General features: G+C 40.7%; 1 protein-coding gene across 2 annotated transcripts in view; it reads left to right on the forward strand.

Annotated features, from left to right (window-relative positions):
- NUP93 (nucleoporin 93) overlaps positions 1-23,515 on the forward strand; it is a 110,001-nt gene that overhangs the window by 31,869 nt on the left and 54,617 nt on the right. Inside the window, exon 1 of one of the 2 annotated variants that reach the window (XM_032424607.1) lies at positions 19,566-23,510. The exons of the other annotated variant lie outside the window; for it this stretch is intronic. The gene's annotated coding sequence lies outside the window, so the exon portion shown is untranslated. Of the gene's footprint in view, positions 1-19,565; positions 23,511-23,515 lie in introns of those variants that run through there. 2 annotated transcript variants of the gene reach the window in all.

Here is a 23,515-nt window from a genome sequence, read left to right on the forward strand (position 1 = left end):
TTAGAGTACTATTTACTGAAACCTACTCATTGATTTCTAGGAAGTATTTGGCTGCATTAGTGGCACCAGGAAATGGTCTAATAGAGCACTCCAATCTCATTTAACCTAACATGCCACTGGCATAATTGATTGCTATTTTAATCTAATCAGAAACTGCTTTGTGTGTGTGTGCGTGTGCACACACACATACATTGTTAAGGAAAAAACTTGTGATTCATTTAGTTTTGAGGAATTGAGATGCTGCATTCATGTTAGAGTGAAGGGACTGTGAGCCACCATTTTAATCATTGATTTACCTTTGAAATGAAAGGAAGCAGGTTCTACAAAGGCAAATCATTGTACAGGTGGGTACTAATTGTTATTATATGGGCTCAGTTTGAATTAACTCTCTACCCCACTATCCTTCCCAAGAACTATTTTTATCCATTTAATGGCCACAGTTCTACTGTATTTATTCCAATTCAGTAACTGAAAACCCTATGTTTCTGTTGAGAGTTAACTATAGATATTATTTTTCCTGTTATCAATATGTTCCCATAGTCACTAGTTTTTTAAAATTTTGTGTACTAAATCATATTAGCTTGTCACCTTATGGATGCCTGCTCATTTCCATGTACTCTTAAAATGGCATGTATACTTAACTTTTTTGTTTTGTTTATTTTTAGCTGTCCCTTTTTGTCCCTTCTATTTTACTGCTATAAACCAATACTTTTAACAAGGAGGAGGTGGGCAAAAGGGATAAAGCTAAAAAATTAATTTGAATAATCATATATTTTGGGGAGTATCCCTAATAGTGTGGAAGAAATGGCACTCGCTGAAAGGTTGTGTGTTTTTAATGTTTAAAATACCAAAGAGGTTATTTTTATTTTTTTAAAAAGATTTTATTTATTTATTTGAGGGAGAGAGCACACCTGAACATGTGCATGTCGGGGGAGGGGCAGAGGGAGAGAATCTCAAGCAGATTCCCCACTGAGCCCCAGAGCCCCCAGTCAGGCGCCATCCCACAACCCATGAGATCATGATCTGAGCTGAAACCAAGAGTCGGAGGCGAAACTGACTGAGCCACCCAGGCACCTCCAAAAAATTTCTTTTTAAAACCAACTGCTTTTAAAGGTTCTTTGGCATATTTGTCATACATATTTGGAATACTCAGCACATTTAGTGATGTACTTCATGAATTCTGATGTGGTACTCCATTTTCTGCTTTGAGTTTTTTTTTTTTAAGATTTTATTTATTTGACAGAGACAGACACAGCGAGAGAGGGGATACAAGCAGGGCGAGTGGGAGAGGGAGAAGCAGGTTTCCTGCTGAGCAGGGAGTCTGATGCAGGGCTCGATCCCAGGACTCTGGGATCATGACCTGAGCTGAAGGCAGACGCCCAACGACTGAGCCACCCAGGCGCCCCTCTGCTTTGAGATATTAATGACAGGTTTATAAATGTATTGAATCATGACAGTCTTCCTAACCTTCTGTTTAATGCATGAACACTCTCCTTCAGCACCCCCATTAGATGGTTTCCCAGCAGTGCATGCTCGGTCACATCAAAGAGAGTTTCTTAATTTGGAATGAGCATGGCTAAGAGTTTTGGTCCTGCACGTCCGGGAAATCTTTGAACTTTGAGAGGAAGGATGCTTTCATTTCAAAATTTTACCTCTTGAGCTTTTCCAGAATACCTTCAAAAATGCAAAATGGTCAGTCCAAGGTAACTTTTGATTAATTGGGAATTGATCATCTATACCTAAAGTAAAGATTTAAGACTTACTAGTTTTGGGGTACCTGGGTGGCTTGGTCATTTAAGCATCTGACTCTTGATTTTGGCTCAGGTCATGATCTCAGGGTTGTGAGACCAAGCCCCAGGTTGGGCTTTGTGCTGGGCGTGGAGCCTACTTAAGATTCTCTCTTGGGGTGTTTGGATGGCTTTCGGTTTCGGTTTCAAGTCTGACTCTTGGTTTCAGCTCAGGTCATGATCTCAGGGTCTTGCGATCAAGCCTCGAGTTGGTCCCCGAGCTCAGTGTGAAGTCTGCTTGTCCCTCTCCCTCTGCTCCTCCCCCAGTTCACACTCCCTCTCTCTCACTGTCTCCAAAATAAATAAATAAATAAATAAATATCTTAAAAAAAAAAAAAAAAAAAGATGATGATTCTCTCCCTTTGCCCTTTACCCCCTGGTTGCCCATGTATTCTCTCAAAGAAAAAAAAAGGACTTACTGGTTTCAAAATAATTGTTCTTTTGATTTCATCTTCTTTCCTACAAAGACTTAAAGGAGAAAATTTTAAGTTTTAAAGGGCTGAGGCTTTGGCTTAATCTGAGATGGTTCTACTTATTGATAGGAATTGGAAGTTTTAAGTTGTATTGTGGAGCTCACCTGACCTATGCTTAAGTCCCCCATATACACAGTATCAACATATTCTTGCCTGATTTCTTGTTTAGTAGTCAGATGTAAGGGCCAGGTCAGCTTTCAGCCTGAGCATGGAGCAGTCTTCCTTTTAATTCTTCTCATCATGTGTTGATTATCCAAGAAGAGTTAACTTAGTCACTTTCAGTTGTTTTTTAGAAAAGCCATATATATTTTTTCATGGACTTTTTTCCCCTCATTTATTTTAACAGCTTTATTGAGATACAGGATTCACATACCATAAATCTAATGGATTTTTATATATAAATTTTTCCAACCAGTGCAGTTTTTGAGATGAGAATGCATCCTAATCCCATGTGCCAGGTAGCAATCAGAGTGAATTTATTATGTCAGTTTATAAATTCATAGAAGGAAATGCTGAAGCATTCTTTGACAGATGCTGTCCAAGACTTTGTACCATCCATTGTTTGAGTTACATATAAGCTTGGAAAGGTATTTCCCCATGTATAGATACATATATAAATACATGTGTAGTCCTTTTCTGTCTGGCAAACATTGATTATATTCCCTTCTGTTTCTCCTGGAAAGCTTGAAATTAATACAGGTTTTCTACTGTTAACTGTTTTGTTGTTTGTCATAATTGATGATGTTGGCATGCATTGAGAATGCATTTTTGAAAGATGGCTGTGTCCAGCAAAGGTAACATTAAAAAACATTTACTTAGATATATGTATGGCTGATGCTAGAAGAATTTTTAAAAAGATTTATTGATTTTATTTTTTGGAAATGGTCATAAAGAAGGCCTGTACATTTGTGTAATAGAGGTAAAGAGCAAATATTAACAGGGCATGGCACCGAAATGATTGTACTGCTCTAAATGACTTCGTGGTGCTTGCAAGCACAAGTCCTCTCACAGAGGTCCACTTGCTCACTTCTGTCTTCAGAAAAAAAAATACCAAGGGCAGATTGCACATCTTTACTATGATCTGAACAGACCTAATGTACCATGGATGTGTATCACGTAGTAATAAAGTGCAAATTTACACAGTTCAGCTATATTATGGGCTTTCTCACTAGATTACATGTATATTTCAAGAAGGCTGTGCAGAAATTGCCTGAGTTAGCCATAAAAATGGTAGCTGCAGTTTCTCTGCATTAGGCCGTATTATTTCCAAATGGCATTGGACCAAAGTATAATAATATTATTGCTAAACTTCCTGTATTAGATTCCTAGGGCTGCCACGAGTTTCCACAAACTCAGTGGCCTAAAACATTAGAAATTTACCCTCTCAGAGTTCTGGAGTATAGAACTTTGAAATCAAGGTGTTGGTAGCACCATGCTCCCTCCGAAGGCTGTAGGGGGAGAATCTTTCCTCTTCGAACATTTGGTGGCACTAGCCGTTTCTTAGCTCTAATCTCTGCCTCCATCTCCACAAGGTTTATCTCCTGTGTGTTTAGTCTCCCTCTCCTTTCTCTTAGAAAGACTCCAGTCATTGGGTGTAGGGCACACCCTAAATCCAGGATGATCTCACATTGAGATCCTTAACTTAATCACATTTGCAAAGATCATATTTCCAAATTAAGGTCATATGCACAGGTACTAGGAGTTAGGACTTCAACATATCTTTTTGGTGGGGGACACATGTCAACCCACTACACTTATAGTGCCAGAAATCTTCAGACTAAATTAACTGTAATTAATGAAACATCGTCAGATCTCACTCTTTCACAGCTATGTGGAGTATTGGGCTAAGGCATCTATCGCTAGTTGTTCCAGTGACTGCAGACCTCAACCAAGTATCTGACCTCACCCTTAACATTCTCTTTCCTGGTGTGGGGAGACCCCTATCGAGCTAAATAGTAGTTACTGTTTCCAGACAGGCTAACACTCTGTAATATGTTTAAGAGATTTCTAGAGAGACATTTTTAAAATAGGAACTCTCTGCTTTTCTAAAGTATTAAATACCTAGTGTTTGGAGTATGTATAGGTGGGACTAAATTGTGATACTTTCCTGCAGTAGGAGGATCTATCTTTGTGTGTGTGTGTGTGTGTGTGTGTGCGCATGCGCACACGCGCGAGTGCTCACATGCACGTGTGCACATATTTATACTTCAGCCACCAGGTTGCCTAACTCTTTTTTACATTAGGCCTTTGGTTATCACCTTCCTTAGCCTGGAGTAGCGACTGTGAAATGTCTAAGCCCTCATTTCAGTCTAGCCCTGTGAGGCTTTCCTCACACACCGCCTCTTTCATGGTCTTCTCAGATCTCTTTCCCCACAGCCTCCAAATACAGTTGTCCGTTTTACTGCTTAGGAAAAAACAAAACTTTCCAAATGTTTCCCCACAAAGTAAACAGAAATTTAGCTTATGTTAGAATTAACTTGGCAGCCCATTCAAATCTTAGATAAGTGATTCTTATCTCTTCAGCCCCTTCTACCAAAGAAAGAAAGAAAGAAAGAAAGGAAGGAAAGAAAGGAAAGATCCTATATGAAGGTCTTCATAATCTGTAAATTTCCAGATGGAAATCTGTCCTGTCCTGTCCTATATGAGTAGAGAGCAAAAGATAAATAGTGAATAAAAGAACTATAAAAAAAATTAGAGTCAGGGAAACTGATTTATCACATACAAGATAATGATGCAGTAATAATTCACTTTGTTAGAAACTTGTTTTGTGGGGCGCCTGGGTGGCTCAGTCGTTAAGCGTCTGCCTTCGGCTCAGGTCATGATCCCAGGGTCCTGGGATCGAGCCCCGCATCGGGCTCCCTGCTCTGCAGGAAGCCTGCTTCTCCCTCTCCCACTCCCCCTGCTTGTGTTCCCTCTCTCGCTGTGTTTCTCTCTGTCAAATAAATAAATAAATAATCTTTATAAAAAAAAAAAAAAAAAAAAGAAACTTGTTTTGCTTACCACACTGTATCCATAATAAAATATTCATTATTTCCTTCCTTTTTCTGCCCTTGGCCTGGGAAATGTAGAGTATGCTCAGACCACTCTTAGCTTATCTTTTAAGTAATCAGAAAGAACTGAATAGCTTTGGCGTAAGTATTAAAATGAATCACTGCTTGTGCAACCCCTTATCACCTAAATTGTTATTTTCATGGTTTATCTTTTAATTTTATATCTTCAGAATTAAGAGACTGCTGCTTAAATGCAGCTATATATAACAGCTAAGCGGAAAAGTGGTTGTGTTGCTTGCTAATTGTGTGTTTGTAGTACTGGCAAGTTGTTAGTGGGGAACTGGTTCCAGAAATCCTGTGGCAGTTTGTTTGTTGGAAAGAGGGTCAGCCTTGCCTAGAATGATTAGTGTGCTAATAGCAGCTCTTCAGGAATATTACTGGCAAAATATTAATATTGAGGGAGAAGTGCAGTAAGCTTTCCCTTGCTCAAATCTGCTGCAGGAAAGTGCAGTCCGAATGGATGAACAGTATCTGAACTCCAGGATTATTTTTAAGTAGTCATTTTCATTTGTTTCTAGAAACTACTAAGCATGGATATGGGGGAGAGGCCTTACCAGAGCTGCTTTCGTAAATCTGAGGAAGAGATGGGGTTCATTCATCAAGAGTTGCATCTGTTTGCGTGCTGATCATTTGTATAACAGTCCTGAGAAGTGTTTTAAGTGGGCCAAACATACCTAGCTCCCATGTTGTTTCTGTTCTTAATATGCCTGAGCAGGCTTTTCTGCAGTGGTGATCTAGCCCAAATTGGATGATTAGAAATTCTGAATTGATGAGACTCTGAAGGGATAAGATCTTGCTCTTTAAATGTTTTCACATATAAAAATATAAGAGAATCTAACAATGTGAAGATTTTTAGTTAAGCATTTGTGTTTATTGACCTCCTTGCTTATATTCCTCTTGCCCCTAAGAAAGTCAGCGGGAAGTTCATAGTAACCTTCCTTTGGAGTTTTTAGAAGACTTTAATGGATGTTTAAATCTTGTTCTTTCGAAGCTTATCCTGGACTTAAATTAAACAACCTGTAGTTAATGCTCTTGGGTTCACTAGATAATGAACCCAATTCTCACTGGATCCTAAGCCTGCTAGTTAGAGAGAAGCACTTTCCTGGAACAAACACCAGGTACATTTTAGGCCAGCGTTCGGTTGTAGTGGCCGAACGACATGTGGAAAAGACCTACATCTCACTGTGCCCTGTCTTGTTCAGGGCAGTCAGGTACCAGGCTTTGTCTCTTGTGCGAACACTGCAGTGTCCACATCACCCCTGCTTAGCAAATATATTTGCTGTTCCTTGTCATTAAACCCTGACCTGGTGTAAATCTCAGAGCTGGTGAAAACCAGTAAACATGTAAAAAAGACAAAATAGTGTCTTCCCAGAGGCAGGTTAATGTACCATCCTGTTTTGTGTTTGTAATTAGGTAGTCTGATACTGATTGCTGGGGTAAGAACTGAAATGATTTAATTTTTCTGCCTGTCTGTGATAAGGGAAAAGGTAGGCTTTGTGGTCTGGTAGAAAGTATGCAATTACATTAAAGTATCCTGTGAATGGAATTAAAAATGGTGACTTTGGAATAAAAATGGGTGTTAAAGACATCGTCTGTGGAAAATGTGAAAAACTGCTTTTATGTGAGCCAAGGATATAAGATTTCAGCCTTTTTACTTATCCATTCACACTTACTCCTGAATGCAGGGCTTTCAGAACAAGCAAGTAAATGGATGCTGAATGCATTCTGAGCAAGCAGGAGATGACAGGCTTTTTTGTCTTCTCGGAGGTTTCTTATATCCTGTAGTGAGCAAAGGAATATCAATTACCAACTAAAGAAGAAAGAAGTTGGAATGGTTCCGTAAGAGTGTTTTGGGAGAAGCCGATGGCTAAAATATTTATCTAACAATTTACTAGAGCACTTCACATACGGCCCGGCCCGGGTGCCTTTGAACGGGGTTGAGTTGTGCCCTCCCTCCTTCATGAGCTGTCTCTTAACCTGCCGATATCTGTCGAAGCCCCAGCACTCTGGAGGTGGGGGGCACATATTGTCATCTGCAGTCTAGTATCTTTAAGTTGCTTGGCTTCAGGAACCAGAAATGGGCATGTCTTTTTATCTGCTGAACTATTTGATACTGGAGCAGATGTAATTTAAATGGGGGTTAAAACCTCGTCGAATTATCGAATGCATTGCTCTAGACCAGTCTGTTGTTTTCACGTGGCAGCCCTTGACCCTGTGCACCACTTCGATCTGCTTGCCGCAGCACCCTGTGATCTCTTATTTCCATTTTGGAATGTTCGATCATAAAGCTTTCCAGGCCTGTAGCCTGATGTGGCTCTTAGCATTTTTGGGGGTTGGCACTGTGTGGCTCCTCGGATATAAAACTTTGGGACCCAGGTTCCCACTGTCTCCACTAAGAGTCCACATTCTGTGAAGGAAGTGAGAGGGGGCTCAGACAGGGGAGACTCCTGGTTTTGTTTCTTTTTATTTGTTGGTTGGGGAGCAGGAACAGAAGCTGGAAGAAAGGATGGGTAATATCCTCTACTGACAAGACCTGTATTAGAATTTCTTTTGCTGCAGAGCTCTCAGAACTAGTATGTATTGCTTTCTTTTTAGGCTTTTTCCCCATTTCCCAGATGCTTGGCTTTCATCGTGCACTTGAGATATGGAGAGTTTGAGTGAGTCCCTCCAGCTCAGGTTGCTGGCAGCCGAGCTGAGGCTCAGGCCCTCAATTCTGACAGACCCGGGTCTGCAACACTAACAATCAGCAGTCGTGTATGCGCCACTTTAATTATCTTGGAGGATAGAAGGGCGAGGCCTTGCTTCTCACCGCGGAGTGGCTGCAAGGCCGAGATGCCACAGCTGAATCCTGCCCCTGCTTTTCAGAGAGCCGCCGCTCTCGAAGCACCACAGCGGGTCTGCTGAGCAGGACTGGGCTGACACAGCTTAGGAGACTTGTATGGAAAGAAGCCTTGTCTTATAGAACATATTTACAACCAGGACTGACAGGGTCATTCTTTTCATTTGTAAAACAAAGGGGAGGATTAGGTCAGCAGAATGTAAGTGGGAGTGTGGATTTACTGGCCTATTTTTATTATTACTGCCTGATTTGCTTTATTTCTTTGAATGGCATGAGCAGTAGGATATGAGGAAGAGTTTTCTCTACCTCTCCCTTTTCTTTCAAAAAGAAAAAACTGTCTATTTTAAAATGCTGTTCCTATTTTAAGGACAGGTAGAAATGGCCATGGAAGGTTATAATATGCTTGATTTGTTTGAGGTACCAAAATACTGTGGTGTAATATTATCTGCGACTACTTTCTCTCTTACTAGGTTCTCTCTTATCCATAGTACTTATCAGTCTGTCTCAGAAGGATCAGCTCAGGACCCGTGGATTTTTTTTTTTTTTTTTTTAAAGTAGGCTCCACGCCCAGTGTGGAGCCCAACATGGGGCTTGAACTCAGGACCCTGGGATCAAGATTTGAGCTGAGATCAAGAGTCGGAAGCTTGGGGCGCCTGGGTGGCTCAGTTGGTTCAGCATCTGCTTTCAGCTCAGGTCATGATCCCAGGGTCCTGGGATCGAGCCCCACATAGGGCTCCCTGCTCAGTGGGGAGCCTACTTCTCCCTCTCCCTCTGCTGCCGCTCCTCTTGATTGTGCTTTCTCTCTCTCTCTCTCTCTCTCAAATAAATAAATAATCTTAAAAAAAGAGAGAGAAGCTTAACTGACTGAGCCACCCACGTGCCCTGCCTTGTGGATCCTTGAAGATTTATGGGCATTCACAGTAGCACTTGGTTCTGTGATGAGGTCCCAAACTGCCCCAGAGGTCTTCATGTTGAATGAGTATGGTGGTGGGTGTTCTTCATTGAGCAGGTGCTTACTGAATCAGTGCCTCCCAAATAAGTCCCCCCCCACCCCGTTCATCTCCAGCTGAGAGATACTCATAGGAAAATAGAGCAAAAATGAATTACTAGGGGAAAAAAAAGAAATAAAAGACACACAAAATACAAGCCTTAGTTTTTCAAATTAAATTCAGTAGACAAAATTACTCCATCAGCTTGGTCTAAAAGTTTCTAAATGCTTATTCTCCGTTTTTATACTTATCTGCTGCAGACTGGACACCAACTACTTGGGGTCTGGTACTCCTTCAACCACACTTTGAGTAAACTAGTTTAAATAGTTGTGTTTTCTTCCTTCCCCCCTCCCCCCCACCTTTCCTCTTTTTCCCTCCTTCCTTATCTCCCTTTTTGTTTAGTTTAAGTATCCCTGCTGGTGCAGTGAATAGTGGCACTAAAGTTTGAGTTCGTGTCTTCTGTTTACTACAGCTAAAATCAAGGAGGCAGAGAGAAGGTTTACTGAACATTTATTGCGTCCAGACACTGTACTAAACACTTCTGGGTTTCCAGTAACCATTTGAAGTGGGTACTATTGTTAACCGTATTTCACTGATGGGAAACCTAAGGCCTACAGAAGCTAGATATGCCAGATTTGAACTCCCTTATGTTGATTTGAGTTCAATACTGTGCCCTTAGTCCCCTGGGTTTTAAATTTCATTGTACATCAAGACTGTTTAGTAAAGAAGTGAATTTTCAAGATATATTTGAAAGAGGAAAGTAGTGAAAGTGTTTCAATAGAAATATTGCTCATTGATTGCTCATTTAGAGCAAAATAAAGAGTAGAAAGCCCACAGTGAATGGATGTGGTGGGCATTGCTCTTATTTACATACACTTAGTAGTGAAATAATGTTGACTGTGGGAAAAAGCTGGAACGTGCTTTCTAAACCTTTATACAAAGCCCTGCTGGTTTTGGGAGGGGTGGGGGAGATGAGTTTTGCGGGAAGGCCAAACACCCTTTATCCGTTTATCTCCAGGTGCTTGCTTTTTTGCCATAGTTTTGTGCTTGCTGAGCTGTCAGTTTAATTTACTGTCTAAAGCTCAGCCTATTATTTCTCAGGTTTGCTGCCCTACAGGTATACTGTAAAGGGTTTCTGTGAAATCTTGGAGCAGCTTTTAGTTTCGAAATGCCAAGTCTTTGTTCTTGTGAAAATAGGTTGTGTTCAGCTTCTTGCTTGATCATCTTTGTTTTGTTTTGCTTCTGAAGCTGAGCTTGAGTTAGAAGAATGATGCTAGAAGCAATTTAAAGGGCACATCAAGTTTTTTACTGTAATCCTGAACTATTGATTGTTGACTTATTTGTAGGTTTAATGCAGACCCATTTCCTTACTTAGCGTCTGACTGGCCATTAAGCTCTGGCAGTGTGCCAGAATGTTGAAATCTTGCATCTTATAATATGATTTGGCTGTCTAAGGGTATTATGTGTGTTTGGTTTTTATAGACACAGACAAGGCCCTCGACTTTGTGTGTGCTCCAGAATACAGGAAAGGATTTCTCTACAGCAAATTACTCATTCAGTTCTAGGAGACAACATAAAAGTGAGGTGACCTGGAGTCACGCAGATTGGTACAGTTCGGACTCACTGGCTCTTACAAATAAATGCAGACTAACGTAACAGAATCTTGAAGAGAAGACCAAGCAGGGAACTGAAAAGGCATGATGGTGTTCCAGAGTAGGCCATAGTTAGGCACTCCCATGTAAGTGGCCCTCAGCTTGTGCCCTGTGCCACTCTCCTAGCATGAAGTTGGAACTAGAATCTAGCCAAGGGGCCGGTAAAGTGTTCTGCTTACAGAGGGAGCTGGGCTCAGAGTGGTTAGAGGAGAAGTAATCACTGTCTGCAAAAGACTTTTCCCCTCTTCTTTTACAACCTGGACACCTCTTTTTTTTTTTTTTTTTAATTTTTTATTGTTATGTTAATCACCATACATTACATCATTAGTTTTTGATGTAGTGTTCCATGATTCATTGTTTGTGCATAACACCCAGTGCTCCATGCAGAACGTGCCCTCTTTAATAACCATCACCAGGCTAACCCATCCTCCCACCCCCTCCCCTCTAGAACCCTCAGTTTGTTTTTCAGAGTCCATCGTCTCTCATCAACCTGGACACCTCTTGACTGGAAGAGAGGGTGGGGACTGAGGGAGTTAGATGACAAGGAAACATTAAATTTGGGATTTTGAGAGTGTGGTTGGGAACTGAATGGCTTTGGGAGAGAAAATTCACTTTTCCCCCTTATTACAAAAGTAAGACAAGCTTAATTCAGAGAACTTGGAAAGTGGCCCCCAAGTATGCTGTCTTGACTGCCATATTGCCCGTCGAAGTTGTCAGAACAGCCACCATTTTGGAAGTGTTAAATTGTTTGGACTAGGTACTTGAGGCTATAGAACATCTGTTTGGAGTGACAAGGAAAATAGATTTAACGGGGAGGTGAGGAACTAGTCCATGAAGCATGTGTTAGAGATCGGCTATTAAAATGACCCTCATAGTTCAGAATTGGTTAATTCTTATAAAACGATGTATAGTCTTTTCCTTTATTCTGTAATGGAAAAGCTTCCTAATGTGTGAAAAGAGATCTGAGACATGCCGGTTTCATGAGTAATTATTATGTCATTTTGCTGCTTCCCTCCAACCATTTGAAAGAATGGTTATCTGTGACTTTGTCCTAATTTGGAAGATACAGGGGAAGATAATAGGCCAGAAATATTATGTGGATTTTGAGTGGCACACCACAATACTTCTTCCATTTGTGTGATACTTGCAGTGGGCTTTGCCCATCACTGTCTTATTCCTTGAGGTGGAATCGGTTGAATGGGTGTTGGCATCATCTTTTTAGATGATGGGGAACATACTGAAACCAAGATGGAGAGATTACTTACTATCAAAATGTGGAACTTGAACCCAGATACTTCTTAATTCCTTGCCCTGTATCGTTATTATCATGCTTTGCTGAGGAAGGCATCAGGGGGTGACTGGTTAGGTAAATTCCAGATTATTATTATTGTTGTTATTATTATTATATTTTGTTTTTTTGCAAAGACACTAAGCTAGTTCTTTTGTCACTGGTCATTTCTTGATGTTTTGGTCCTGTCTTTTCTGTCAGACCTCTTACCTGTGACATTTCCATTTATTCCCTTCCATGTGAAAGCTTTGCTGGTTAACTAAATCAGTTGTAGGGATGAAAATGCTACTTAGAAGAGTAATACCATAAACTGAGTGGTGGCAAACCTCACTTTTCCCATCCGAGTACACTTTGGAACAAAAATGATACTGATGTTTGTTGCTGCCCCTGAATAGTTTCCAGATGCCCTTTATGTGAAGGGGCTCAGTCTCTAGAGACTTGGCTCACTGGATAGAGCCAGTCAACCTGGTTTATGCTGTCCGAGTAGGTCATTGGTGGCAAGCAAATGCGAAGTGGCAAACCGGAGCACATGTCCTATTTGGAACTTTAGGTGGACTAGACTATGAGGGTTTAGAGCAGATTAGGGCGGGAGGTTTTCTCTTTTGTTTTTCCAGTTTTTGCTTTCTATTCCTCTCTCCCGGTTTCCTTCCTTCCTTTAGGCTGCCCTCCCTTCCATTCCTTTTGTCTGTTCTTTTTATCTTTTCTCCTGTCTTCCTTTCGTTCTCACTTTCCTTCTGTCCTTTGCATCCCTCCCTCTGTCCTTCCCCCGACCCCTTTATTTTTTTATTTTTTATTTTTTTAAAGATTTTATTTATTTATTTGAGAGAGAAAGAGAGAGAGCACATGAGAGGGGGGAGGGTCAGAGGGAGAAGCAGACTCCCTGCTGAGCAGGGAGCCCGATGCGGGACTCGATCCCGGGACTCCAGGATCATGACCTGAGCCAAAGGCAATCGCTTAACCAACTGAGCCACCCAGGCGCCCCCCCCGACCCCTTTAAACTGGCTGTCCCATCAGAGGCAGCCATTGCTAATGGGGGAGTGTACCTCCTTTTTTCCAAGCATCTCTTAGCTGTGAAATCATGGCTTTTAGAATGGTTCTGCAGCCTTACAGCATGCAACTCCGCAACTGTCTTGCAGTGTAGAGTGAACCTAGGCTAGGTGTGTGGTTGAGCTGGGTCAGCTGGAAAGATGGATTCTGTGCGAGCCTGGCCTTGTTGGCTGCCTCTTCCTCATGTGCTCTCATTACTTGTGTTTTCAATTGCATTTGCAAACCCCAAAGATGTGGTATTTAGTTTTATCCATCTATTTAACCTGCTTATGTTTTAGTCTTCTAATGGGTGCCCTGAAGTGTGTTTCCTTATATTGGGCCCTTTCCTAATAGCTTCTGGTAATATTCTGCTTTCATTTTTTTTGGTGCTTGACTCAGCTTGATATTGAGGGTGTGTAAGAATTTTCTGTACATAGCAAACTAAGGTTTTGGGTGAGGGTGTTACGACTTATTCATTCTTTTTGAGGATTGATTATACATTAAAGCCAAATCCTAAGAAGAGGGAGTGATGGGGAAGAAAATGACCAAAGAACGGGGAATATTTGATTTTGTTTCTCATGTTTTAGGAATTAAGTTAGAAATTAATCTAGCCCCAGTTTCATATGTGTTCTTCACCACTTGTTAACTATTCATCCTACTACCTCATTTTTTGGTGGGGGAGGAGGAGTGTTATGGAACGGGGTTTATTTTGGAGCAGGAGACATATTGCAGAGCCCTTCAGGCATCTAGGTTTTTCCCTGGGAGATAGGAAGGGAAAGGAACTGCAAATCTCATCTCTGTTTTTGTATTAGTTGTCTGCCTCAGGTTGGTTTTAATTTCCTTCTCCATTCCTCTCATGCGCTGAATGCCTTTGACAAACAGAAAGAAGCTCTTTGCTGGTTATTCTAAAGTGTGGTGCTCAGACTAGCAGCATGAGCATCACCAAAAACTTACTAGAAATGCAGATTCTCAGGCCTCACCCCAGATCTACTTAATCCTAATCTCTGGAGGTGAGGCCCAGAATCTGTTTAACAAGCCCTCCAGTTTGAGATCAACTGGATTAAGTGATGACAGAAGTCTAGTGTAGGTAAATCTTGCTTTTCTAGCCATCTCTGCCAACTTTTAAACTTCATCCACCTGTGTACCAACCCTGAACTTTGAGGCTGCAAAGCAGTGTGTTTATCTTTTGAGTGTTTGAGTCCATAAGGAATTTGTAACCACCCTCGTTTGTATCTTTGCTTCATCAAGGACACAGTGCTCAATAAAATATATCTGAAAAACTTGTATATATTAAAAACTTACGACTTATAATTGGTCATTGATTACTCTTTCACTATGGAGGTATCGACTCTGATACTGAGGCTGTAGCTCAAAATACACTGCCTAAAAAGCAGTCAGAGCCCAGAGGGGAATGAAGGAGAGAGGGAGACAGGAAAGGGAAGTGGAGGGATTAATAATCCCATCTTGGTTAATCATCATTATCCTCTCTGATCGCTGTGAGCGGATGTGCTGTTGCTTCTGCAAACGTTAATAATTCATGGATGGACTATGCCAAAGGGAGGCCTTAAATCTGGTCTCTCAGCAGATTAAATACACCGTCTGCCATCAGTAGGAGCCAGGAGAGATGAAAGATGGACTTGTTGTTTTTATTCATTAACCTGATTTTCTCTGCCTTTCTCTTCAGCTCCTCTCATCCTCATTTTGTTTACCTTTTCATTTGCTTCACTGTGTGCCCTCCTCCTGCATTGAGTGAGTGCTGGGACTCTTGGGTCTACTGTTAATGACATTAGATTTTACTTTTCCTTCTCTGCTAGTAACAACAGATGCCATGAGAGAAAGCAGAGAGGCAGAATAACTATTTCCTTGGAAATGTCTAAATCAGTCTGCATATTTGAAAAATGTATTAAAATGTGCAAAGCCTGTGTCTTAGAAATCATTTGAAATGGCTTCTCTTTGTTTTGAAGAGTAATTCTGTTGTATAGGCAGCTGAAGATACACATAGTGTTCTTACTTCAGGTAGGTCTTGTGGCAGTTCCCCATTTTATAGATGGGGAAACCGAGACGTGAAGTGAGTGACTTGTGTAGGGCTACCTAGAACCGACTTCTTCTCACTCCAACATCAGTATGCTTTCCACTAGACTTCATTACCTCTTCCTTTTAGAAATCATATGTAAGTAGCCTTAAGGAGGTATTTTACCCATATTTCATCATACTCATTTCATTAGTAAGGCTTAAATAGAACTTAATTGGATTAAGTTTGAATACTATATAGGTAGCCAGCTTTACAGGAACACTTCTGATTTCATTCTAGGTGTAAATTTGCCAAAAAACACCACAGTTAGAAGGGTGGTGATAGTCTGCACTCTTATGTAGACATTTCCAGAGCTTCTGAATAACAGCTCTCAACAATTTATAGGTTATTCAATAAATATACGTTGAGCACTTACCCCTGTGCATGATGCTTTGTTAAGCCCCCTAAGTGGATATAATAGGGTCACCATCTTTAGTAGATTTTTAGTGTTTTTAGGTTTACCTGAGGGGATTTGGCTACTTGGAATACCCCAATATCAACTTAAGGATGCGAGATGGCAAAGTAGTAGAACTGGAAATGGGTTAGTCACCTCAGTAGTTTGCTGGAGGACTTAGTGGTAAGAAGCATGTTAATAAAACCGGACCATTGTTTTTAAAATGATTTCCACCCGTGTCACTGCTGGAAGGCTGGTGGAGAGAAGGGTGTGGGGAAAGCAGGTTTTAAAATCAGCCTAATTTTCATAAAACTGTTTTAGAATTGCAAATCCTTGCGTTCCTATTGTAGAGGTAAGAAGTACAGAGATGAAAACCTGACCGGGTGTCTTATAAGGCACTGTCTGGCTTGCCTTGGTTGTCTGTCCTGACCTGAAGCGGTGTGGGGTGGAAGGCAAGGCCTCCTCTTACCTCTCCCGGCCCCTCTTGCATGGCAAGCATCCTGTGGGGCATCGCTGTGTTTTCTGTTTCACATTTATTTTGTTGCTATTCTTGTACAATTTTTATTCTGGTTATTTTCTTTTATAATTTTCTTAAGGCTTGCATCCTTGAGTATAATTTTATTAGGTCTTTCTTTTTTTTTTTTTAGATTTTATTTATTTGACAGAGAGAGACATAGCGAGAGAGGGAACACAAGCAGGGGGAGTGGGACTCCCCAGGACACTGGGACCATGACCTGAGCCGAGGGCAGACGCTTAACGACTGAGCCACCCAGGCGCCCTAATTTTATTAGGTCTTAATGCCAAAATTTATTTCTTGCTTTGAGGAATGCCATATTGAACTTTATAATAAGGATTAATGAGAAACTAGAATCCTGCCTACAATTTTCCTTCATAGAAAAATGTCAGGAACTCTATTTTGCATGGCAGTGAATTTGAAAATCTGACCAGGTAATGGAATAAATACAGTTTTTTCCTGTTTAAGTTGTTGAGGATTGGATAATTTTAGTAATCCTTTTCTTTCTATTGAGAAGTCTTTTTTTTTTTAATCACTTTCCCATCTTATTAGTGTTTTCCAATTAATAGTAGAAATAGAAAATATGTGCAGGAAAAAAATTACATGAAAGTTAAAATAGTGTCTCTTTTCTAAAATAACAGTAATAACATGATGAACCTTGCTTCAGTAAGCAAATCCAAACTCTGAATATCTGCATTTATAAGAGAAATCTTGGGGTGATGTTTAGTTTTAGTATTCCTTCAAATAACAGCCTCCCTACTGAATTTAAAATAGAATTTGTTTAACAGAATTCTGTTTACAATCAACCTGGTAAGAAATACATCTGTTGTGTAAAGTACATTGGTAATAAGAACTAGTAAGCTAGATGCCCTTCTTTTGTATCCACCATTATCCCCATTTGATAACTTAAGATTCCATGGAATCTGGGACTCAAATACGTACATGAGCAGTTTTTCTTGGGATGGTGTCTCATAGTGCTGTGCAAAGAGTTCTGTAGCATGAAACCCAGAACCGAAACCCAGAACCTAGACCAGGTCACTCTGTAACCTTGGCCAGAATTTGAGTTTCTCCGTCCCTTATTTTCTTTCTTTCTTTTTTTTTTTTTTAAAGATTTTATTTATTTATTTGACACAGAGAGAGAGATAGCGAGAGCAGGAACACAAGCAGGGGGAGTGGGAGAAGGAGAAGCAGGCTTCCCGCGGAGCAGGGAGCCCGATGCGGGGCTTGATCCCAGGACCCTGGGATCATGACCTGAACCGAAGGCACTTAACGACTGAGCCACCCAGGCGCCCCTCTCCGTCCCTTATTTTCTTAATCTGTGCCACAGGGGAAATGAATTATCCCTGAAATTTCATGGCTGTGACTCCGAGTCTTCATATACTTTATTATTTCATGTATTTTTTAATTGAGGTAGAACTTCTTCATGTAGTCTACAAGTTCTTGCCAAATCACTTGTTCCCTTTATCTAAATACTGAGACCTGATATACTGTGATATATATATATTGTGTGTGTGTGTGTGTGTGAGAGAGAGAGAGAGACAGACAGACAGACAGACAGACACAGACTGACAGAGCTCTCCTCATTCTGAGTTTCTGAAATCTGGGACTGCGGTGAATTGCCCTGGAGGAATACTTGAGGGGAGATGCTTCCTCCTCCTCTTTTAGCCTATTCCCATTAGTAACTGCATTTACTGGGGAACTGCTTCCTGAGAAAGTGTTTAAAGTGGAAATCTTACTTCCGAAATTACTTCACCCTGGTGTGTTAAGTTTTGGCCTACTTCTAAACCCTGTTCCCACCCTTTTTGGTTTATAGACATTCCAGAGGCAGAACTCTGCTCTGGGGCAGCAGAAACTCATCAGCTCCTCAATGCAGAGGGAGCTTTCTTTTCTGTTTTTTCTTGACCCTTGGGCAGACAAGTTTGCATATGAGCAACAGGGAAGGAACTTCAATTTGTTTTACTGCTAAATAATGACATGCAGAAATCAGCTGATTTTTATTGACTGCCTAAATCTAGCGGCCCTCACTCAAAACAGTACTCAAGGTGAAATGTCATTGATAAAATTAGCAGATTGCTTTTTCATTCTCAGCTGATTTGTCAGGACAGATCAGCTGTGAATGCCACGCCACTGACTTTGGGCCAGGACCATGTCATCTTCCCTGAACCTCCTTGGCACTGGATGCAACTGAGAAGGAAGCCGACTTTGGGAATTGAATACTGTTGGTAATGATGCTTAGTCACAGAGAAGAGTTTGGTGCCTCTGCACATTGGCCAAGAACCACCTCAGCATCTGTCTTACTACCTAAGGCTGCAGTGATCTCAGGGAGCTAAAGAGATTTGAAAGAACAAACAACATGCAAAAATAATATTTAGCTCCCCTTGAAGTCGTTGCCTTTGTCTGCCTGCATGGGGTCTAGTGAACACTGATAAAAATCAATGAAGTGTTTTTGTTGAGTGCCCAGTAAGGACAACACTGTGGTAGGCACTGGTGATAATTAGAATAAACATAAATTCATAAGTTCATTGTCTTCCACCTGGAGAGTCAAGACTGACTAACATTGCTATAATAGGATCAAACTGTCCAAAAGAGTGTAAAATGACAGGCAGAATTGAGTGGGAATGATATGAGGTTCTCGATGACATGGGACTTCACAGGAGAGGAATGGGTAATGATGAGTGAATTCTGGGGTAGTTGGGGAAGACCACCTAGAACAGAGAGGATTTGAATGGGCCTTTGAAAGCTTAGCTTGCAGGAAGTGAAAGAGGATATGAGAATAATAGCCTGACCAAAGTCAGGGAGGTGAGAACAGAAGTTATGTGCTAAGAAATGAAATCTGTCAGGGAGGGGGTATCAGATGTGGAAGGAGTGACTGCCAAGCAATGCAGTGTAGGCAGTACATGCTGTCAAAAGTTTTGGAGCAGGTAAATGTCAAGGAGAAAGGGAGGGGGCTGTGGAAACACATCTAAGTTGGCTTGGCCAGTAGAAGGGATACCTGCCGAGGTCTTATTCAGAGACAATTGTAATAACCCAGCCATGGTGATGACACCAGGACCAGGTTGGTTGGTGAGAAGGGGAAAAGATGTGTGAGAGATGCTTGGAATAAAACATCTGCCACACTTGGTGCCTGATGGGCTTAAGAAGGATGTTCAGAAATAACTTGAAGTTTGTAACGAGGAGAAGGGTTGGTGTTATTGGTCGAGGCAGAGAAGTTAGGAAGATTAACTGGATTGCGAGTTGAGATTTCATTTCAGTTTTTGATGTTCTGGCAAGACATCCCCATGGAAATGCCCCTGAAACATTTAGAGATGGGATAAAAAGCACTGTTCAGGAAATAGCTCCAGACAGAATTTTCCAGAGCCACTGGTCCAGAGGTAAGAATTGTGGCAGTAAAAATGAATGTATGGGAGGGGAATTGTATGGCATGGGGCAAGGGAACAAGGTCTCAGCGAGGAGAAAGGAGCCAGGAGGAGGTTGGGGATGGCAGGGAGGGGAACTGGGGTCCAGCTATGCCTCAGAAGGCTAGGGGGTAGGGCCCAGTAATTGCCCAGCCTCACGTGGCCTCTCATTCTTAACTCTTAAAAGCACTTAACCACCAGTGATATTACTTTATCTTCCCAGTAGCCCTGTGAACCTGGCAGAAGGTAGAACAGAGCTCACCAGGGATCTGTCAGATTTTGATTTCTGGATAAAGCCCTGCAGTATGCAGGGTGCGTTAGAGCTTTATAGTTGTTCACTTGAACATGATAATTTCACCTGGTGATTATGATTATAATTCTACTTAAACCACAGAATTTCAATGGCTTCCCTTTTCTGTTCTATAATCTTATTTATTAATGATAATAGGTAGGAAAAAAGGAGTACTAATGCCACACCTTCAAAAATGTCTCATCTTTGATGTGTTTCAAGTGTGGGCCTAAGGAAATTGGAACTAGCCCCCCCCCCCACCCCTTTTTTCCTCTATTTAGAAATCTTTCAAACCAGTTAACTGCTACATGAAGGGTCAGAGGGTCTTTGGAATCTGGATACCTTAAGTTGGATAAAGTGTCCTACTTTTTTAGGAAACATCTTTCTCCTGTATGTGTACTTTGCTGAGAAGTTCTTTTATGGACTGATTGGTAGAATCTGTAGAGAGATGGAAATAGAAATAACAAACTTGAAGCTTTTCTATGGAAGATTCTCATTACAGTGAATTCTAAGGAACTATGTAAAGGCATGCTTTGTTGGATTTTGCATAGAATACTATTTAGGAATTCAGGCCCTCACCTGAAATTAAGATATCTTTCAAATACAGAGACCTTAATCCACTTTGGGTGGTAAGCTCCATCTGTCTTTGTACTTTTGGGTGTCTAGATTTTTTTATATAGTGTGTATCTGATGTACAACTAGCTGTTATTAAGAATGGTACAGTGCACAGAGGATTTGGAAATGTGTCGATCCCTTTGATAAAAAGATCGGACATTATTTCCATTTGTATAAGCAAGCCCATTTTTATCTCTTATATTAATAACTGCTAGGTCCCCTAGTAACCTCTCCTTTTTTCTTCTAGTTTTTGGTGCTTAGGTCTATATAAAACCAAAACAAAAATAATGGACTACCGAATAAACATTTAGGAATTGATCACTTTATGTTCAGCTAGTGATAAAACAAGTGGAGAAGTACCTCCTTTGTAAGGTGGCTTCTTTTCAGTATTTTTTTTAATGACCTCCACGTACATATTCAGGCACCTGGAGTCTGAGGCAGGTTAGTTAACACTTCTCTATACCCTCTGCTCCAGGGTCCTTTGTAGTTGGAATAGTCTGCATCTGGTTTCCTTGGCATACTCATAGATTGGAGGAAGACAGTCTGAGCTGGTTTACAATTGATCCTAGCATAAAGAAATATCCTCTTAATTTATTTGTTGTCCGTACTGTTGGAGAAAAATGTCTTAATAGGGACTCAAATGAGGTGGGGTCTTTTTTGTTTTGTTTTTTTAATTTTAGTAATGAAAGGGGGGTTTTCTCATTCGCCTATAGTGAACTTCAGATGTCTCCCCCAGGAATAGGATTTAACCATTACTGAAATGGTTTGACTTAACCACACGGGGATTTTGGGGTTCTTTTTTTTTTTTTTTTTCCTTGCCCCTTCCATTCCCAGGCAGAGACTCCTATTGCATACCGACCTCTGGTCCAGTGCGGTATTTATTTGATCAGAAACAAAAGAGTTTGCTTCTTGCACTGGTTCAGAGAGAGGTCCCCCAGGATTGTCTTTTGTTCAGTAATTGGAGCATAAGCTGAGCCTGGTTAATTTCAGAGCTACCCCCAACACACGTTCCTGCAGTTTCTGAACTGCTAATGGTACCTTGTATTGGGTCTGGAACAACAACAACAAAAAGCTTGAATTGTTGAATGTTAGCTGCAACTACTCTGACATCTGCTATGGCACTTAATAGCACTGTTGGTGCAGTTAATTTTAAGTTAGGGGAAGAAACAAAACTAGAATGCTCTTCCGCTTTACAGTGCTTGTTAACACATGCACCTCCAAATTATGCATTTGGTGCTATCACAATGAATAAAACAAAGGAAATCATGAGTTGATTTTTATGTTAGTAGCAGAAGTTCTTTCCTTGTTATGCACTGTTCAGATACCCGTGTGTTCCTGTGTTTTACATTCTTTTTCGGTTATTTATTTATTTATTTTTTAATAAAGGCAGAAATGTCTGCAACATTTCAACTCTGAGCATTTAATTGGCTAAAGTTCTGATATAAGAAATATAAGTTAATTATTTTAATTGTTTTTCTTTTAAAGCAACAAAACTTTGTTCTGTTTCTTTAAATACCAAAATGATGATTGTAGATGAATAAGAAGCTTAGGTAGCCAAATTCTAGATGCTAAGTAGCCAAGTTAATACTTGTATAAAAATATATGACAGAATTGGCAAATATCATGTGTCATTCTGGTTCTGCAGTATAGGTGTTGGTTTTGCAACCAACAGATTGCAATTGTGGGGTTTGTGTTTTTTGTTTTGAAGATGGAAGGGTCTTTCTCGCAGTATTTTTTTTTTTTTCCTTCAATCTGCACCATAATGACAGTTCACTACCTGACTGGCCTGAGCTTAATCATCTGATGCCTGGTTCTTCGTGTGGTTTGATCTTTGCTTTTTCACAAGCTTTCCTTCAATTGCACAGTTGTTTGCTGCACTGAGTTTCTTTTAGTGACAATGAAAAGCATTATATTGGTATTTTAATGTAGTCTTTAATTTTCAGGTTATACATTAAAACATGGAGGAAAAAAAAATCCCTGTCTGAGGAGCTCTTTTAAAAACCATTATGGTAGAATGGGAATATTCATTACTTACACATCATATATTTTTCCCTAAATGTTGTACAAAGAAGTGACAGTTGAGCCGAGCATATGTTAATAAAAGGTCTGCATTTTCCTGTGTCACTGACAGTTTCATTGGCTGTATACTCCTGAAATGCAAATAGCCTCAGTTCTGTTCAAAGCTATAATTAATCTGAATAGTTATTTAAACAGTATTGAAATCTTTTAACTACTGAGAGGCCAAACATTTAAGATGGTGAATTTACTGTTCTGTTTGAAGGACGGTACAATTGACGAGGGCACAGCGATATGAGATGCTTGTGTATGTTGGATCTACACATTCTGTAGGCTAAAATGGCAGAATCTGTCTGCTGCTGTATAAAATCTTTTAACTACCATTTATTTTAGCATCATGGCATGTGCAAATTCCTGCTGCTCAGTTAAGGGACCAGCTTCACAACTGGTGTTACAATCTGTGGCCACAGCACTGCATCACAATGCAGCAAATGCATTTTCCACATTAACCGAACATGACAGCTGAAGCAATTATTAACCATGCAAGATGTCGGAAGTCATCAAAAATTCACATCAGAGTAATTGCAGTGGCTTGGGTCGGAGAAAAAAAAAAAGTATCATAGCATTCCTTGGCTACATGTTGTCTCTCCCCCTCTTAAATCTTAACTTGGTACAGTCCGTTAACAATAAAATACCCTTCTGTAACCTATAAACTGTTACTCCCATCAGTTTGTGCTTTCAAACCGATGGCTGACTTCTCTGAATTTGTGTAGAGCAGTACGAATGATGATGCTGTGCCCCAGGGGCTGCAGTGTACCCTTTTTGAGGGGACCCTGCAATCTCATTGTCTAATTGGACTCTTTAATGCTTCAGTCATATCAACATTTGCAGAGTGTTCTCTTTTCCTTTTTCTTCTTTCTCTCTCTCCCCTCTCCCTCCCTCTCCTCTCTCCTTTCCTCTCCCCCCCCCCCCCCCCTCAATTCTGGCTGTCTGGAGTGGGAAAAACTTGAGCACTGGTTCCGGTGGAGCCCATCCCACATAGAAGGTATGGAAGAGCTGCAGTGACCAGCAGCATCGACCGGTCTGTAACTCCTAAAATTTGAGAGCTGCAGGTAGG

This window comes from Phoca vitulina, unplaced genomic scaffold, assembly GCF_004348235.1.
Source record: "Phoca vitulina isolate PV1807 unplaced genomic scaffold, GSC_HSeal_1.0 scaffold30, whole genome shotgun sequence".
NCBI classification, from domain to species: domain Eukaryota; kingdom Metazoa; phylum Chordata; class Mammalia; order Carnivora; family Phocidae; genus Phoca; species Phoca vitulina.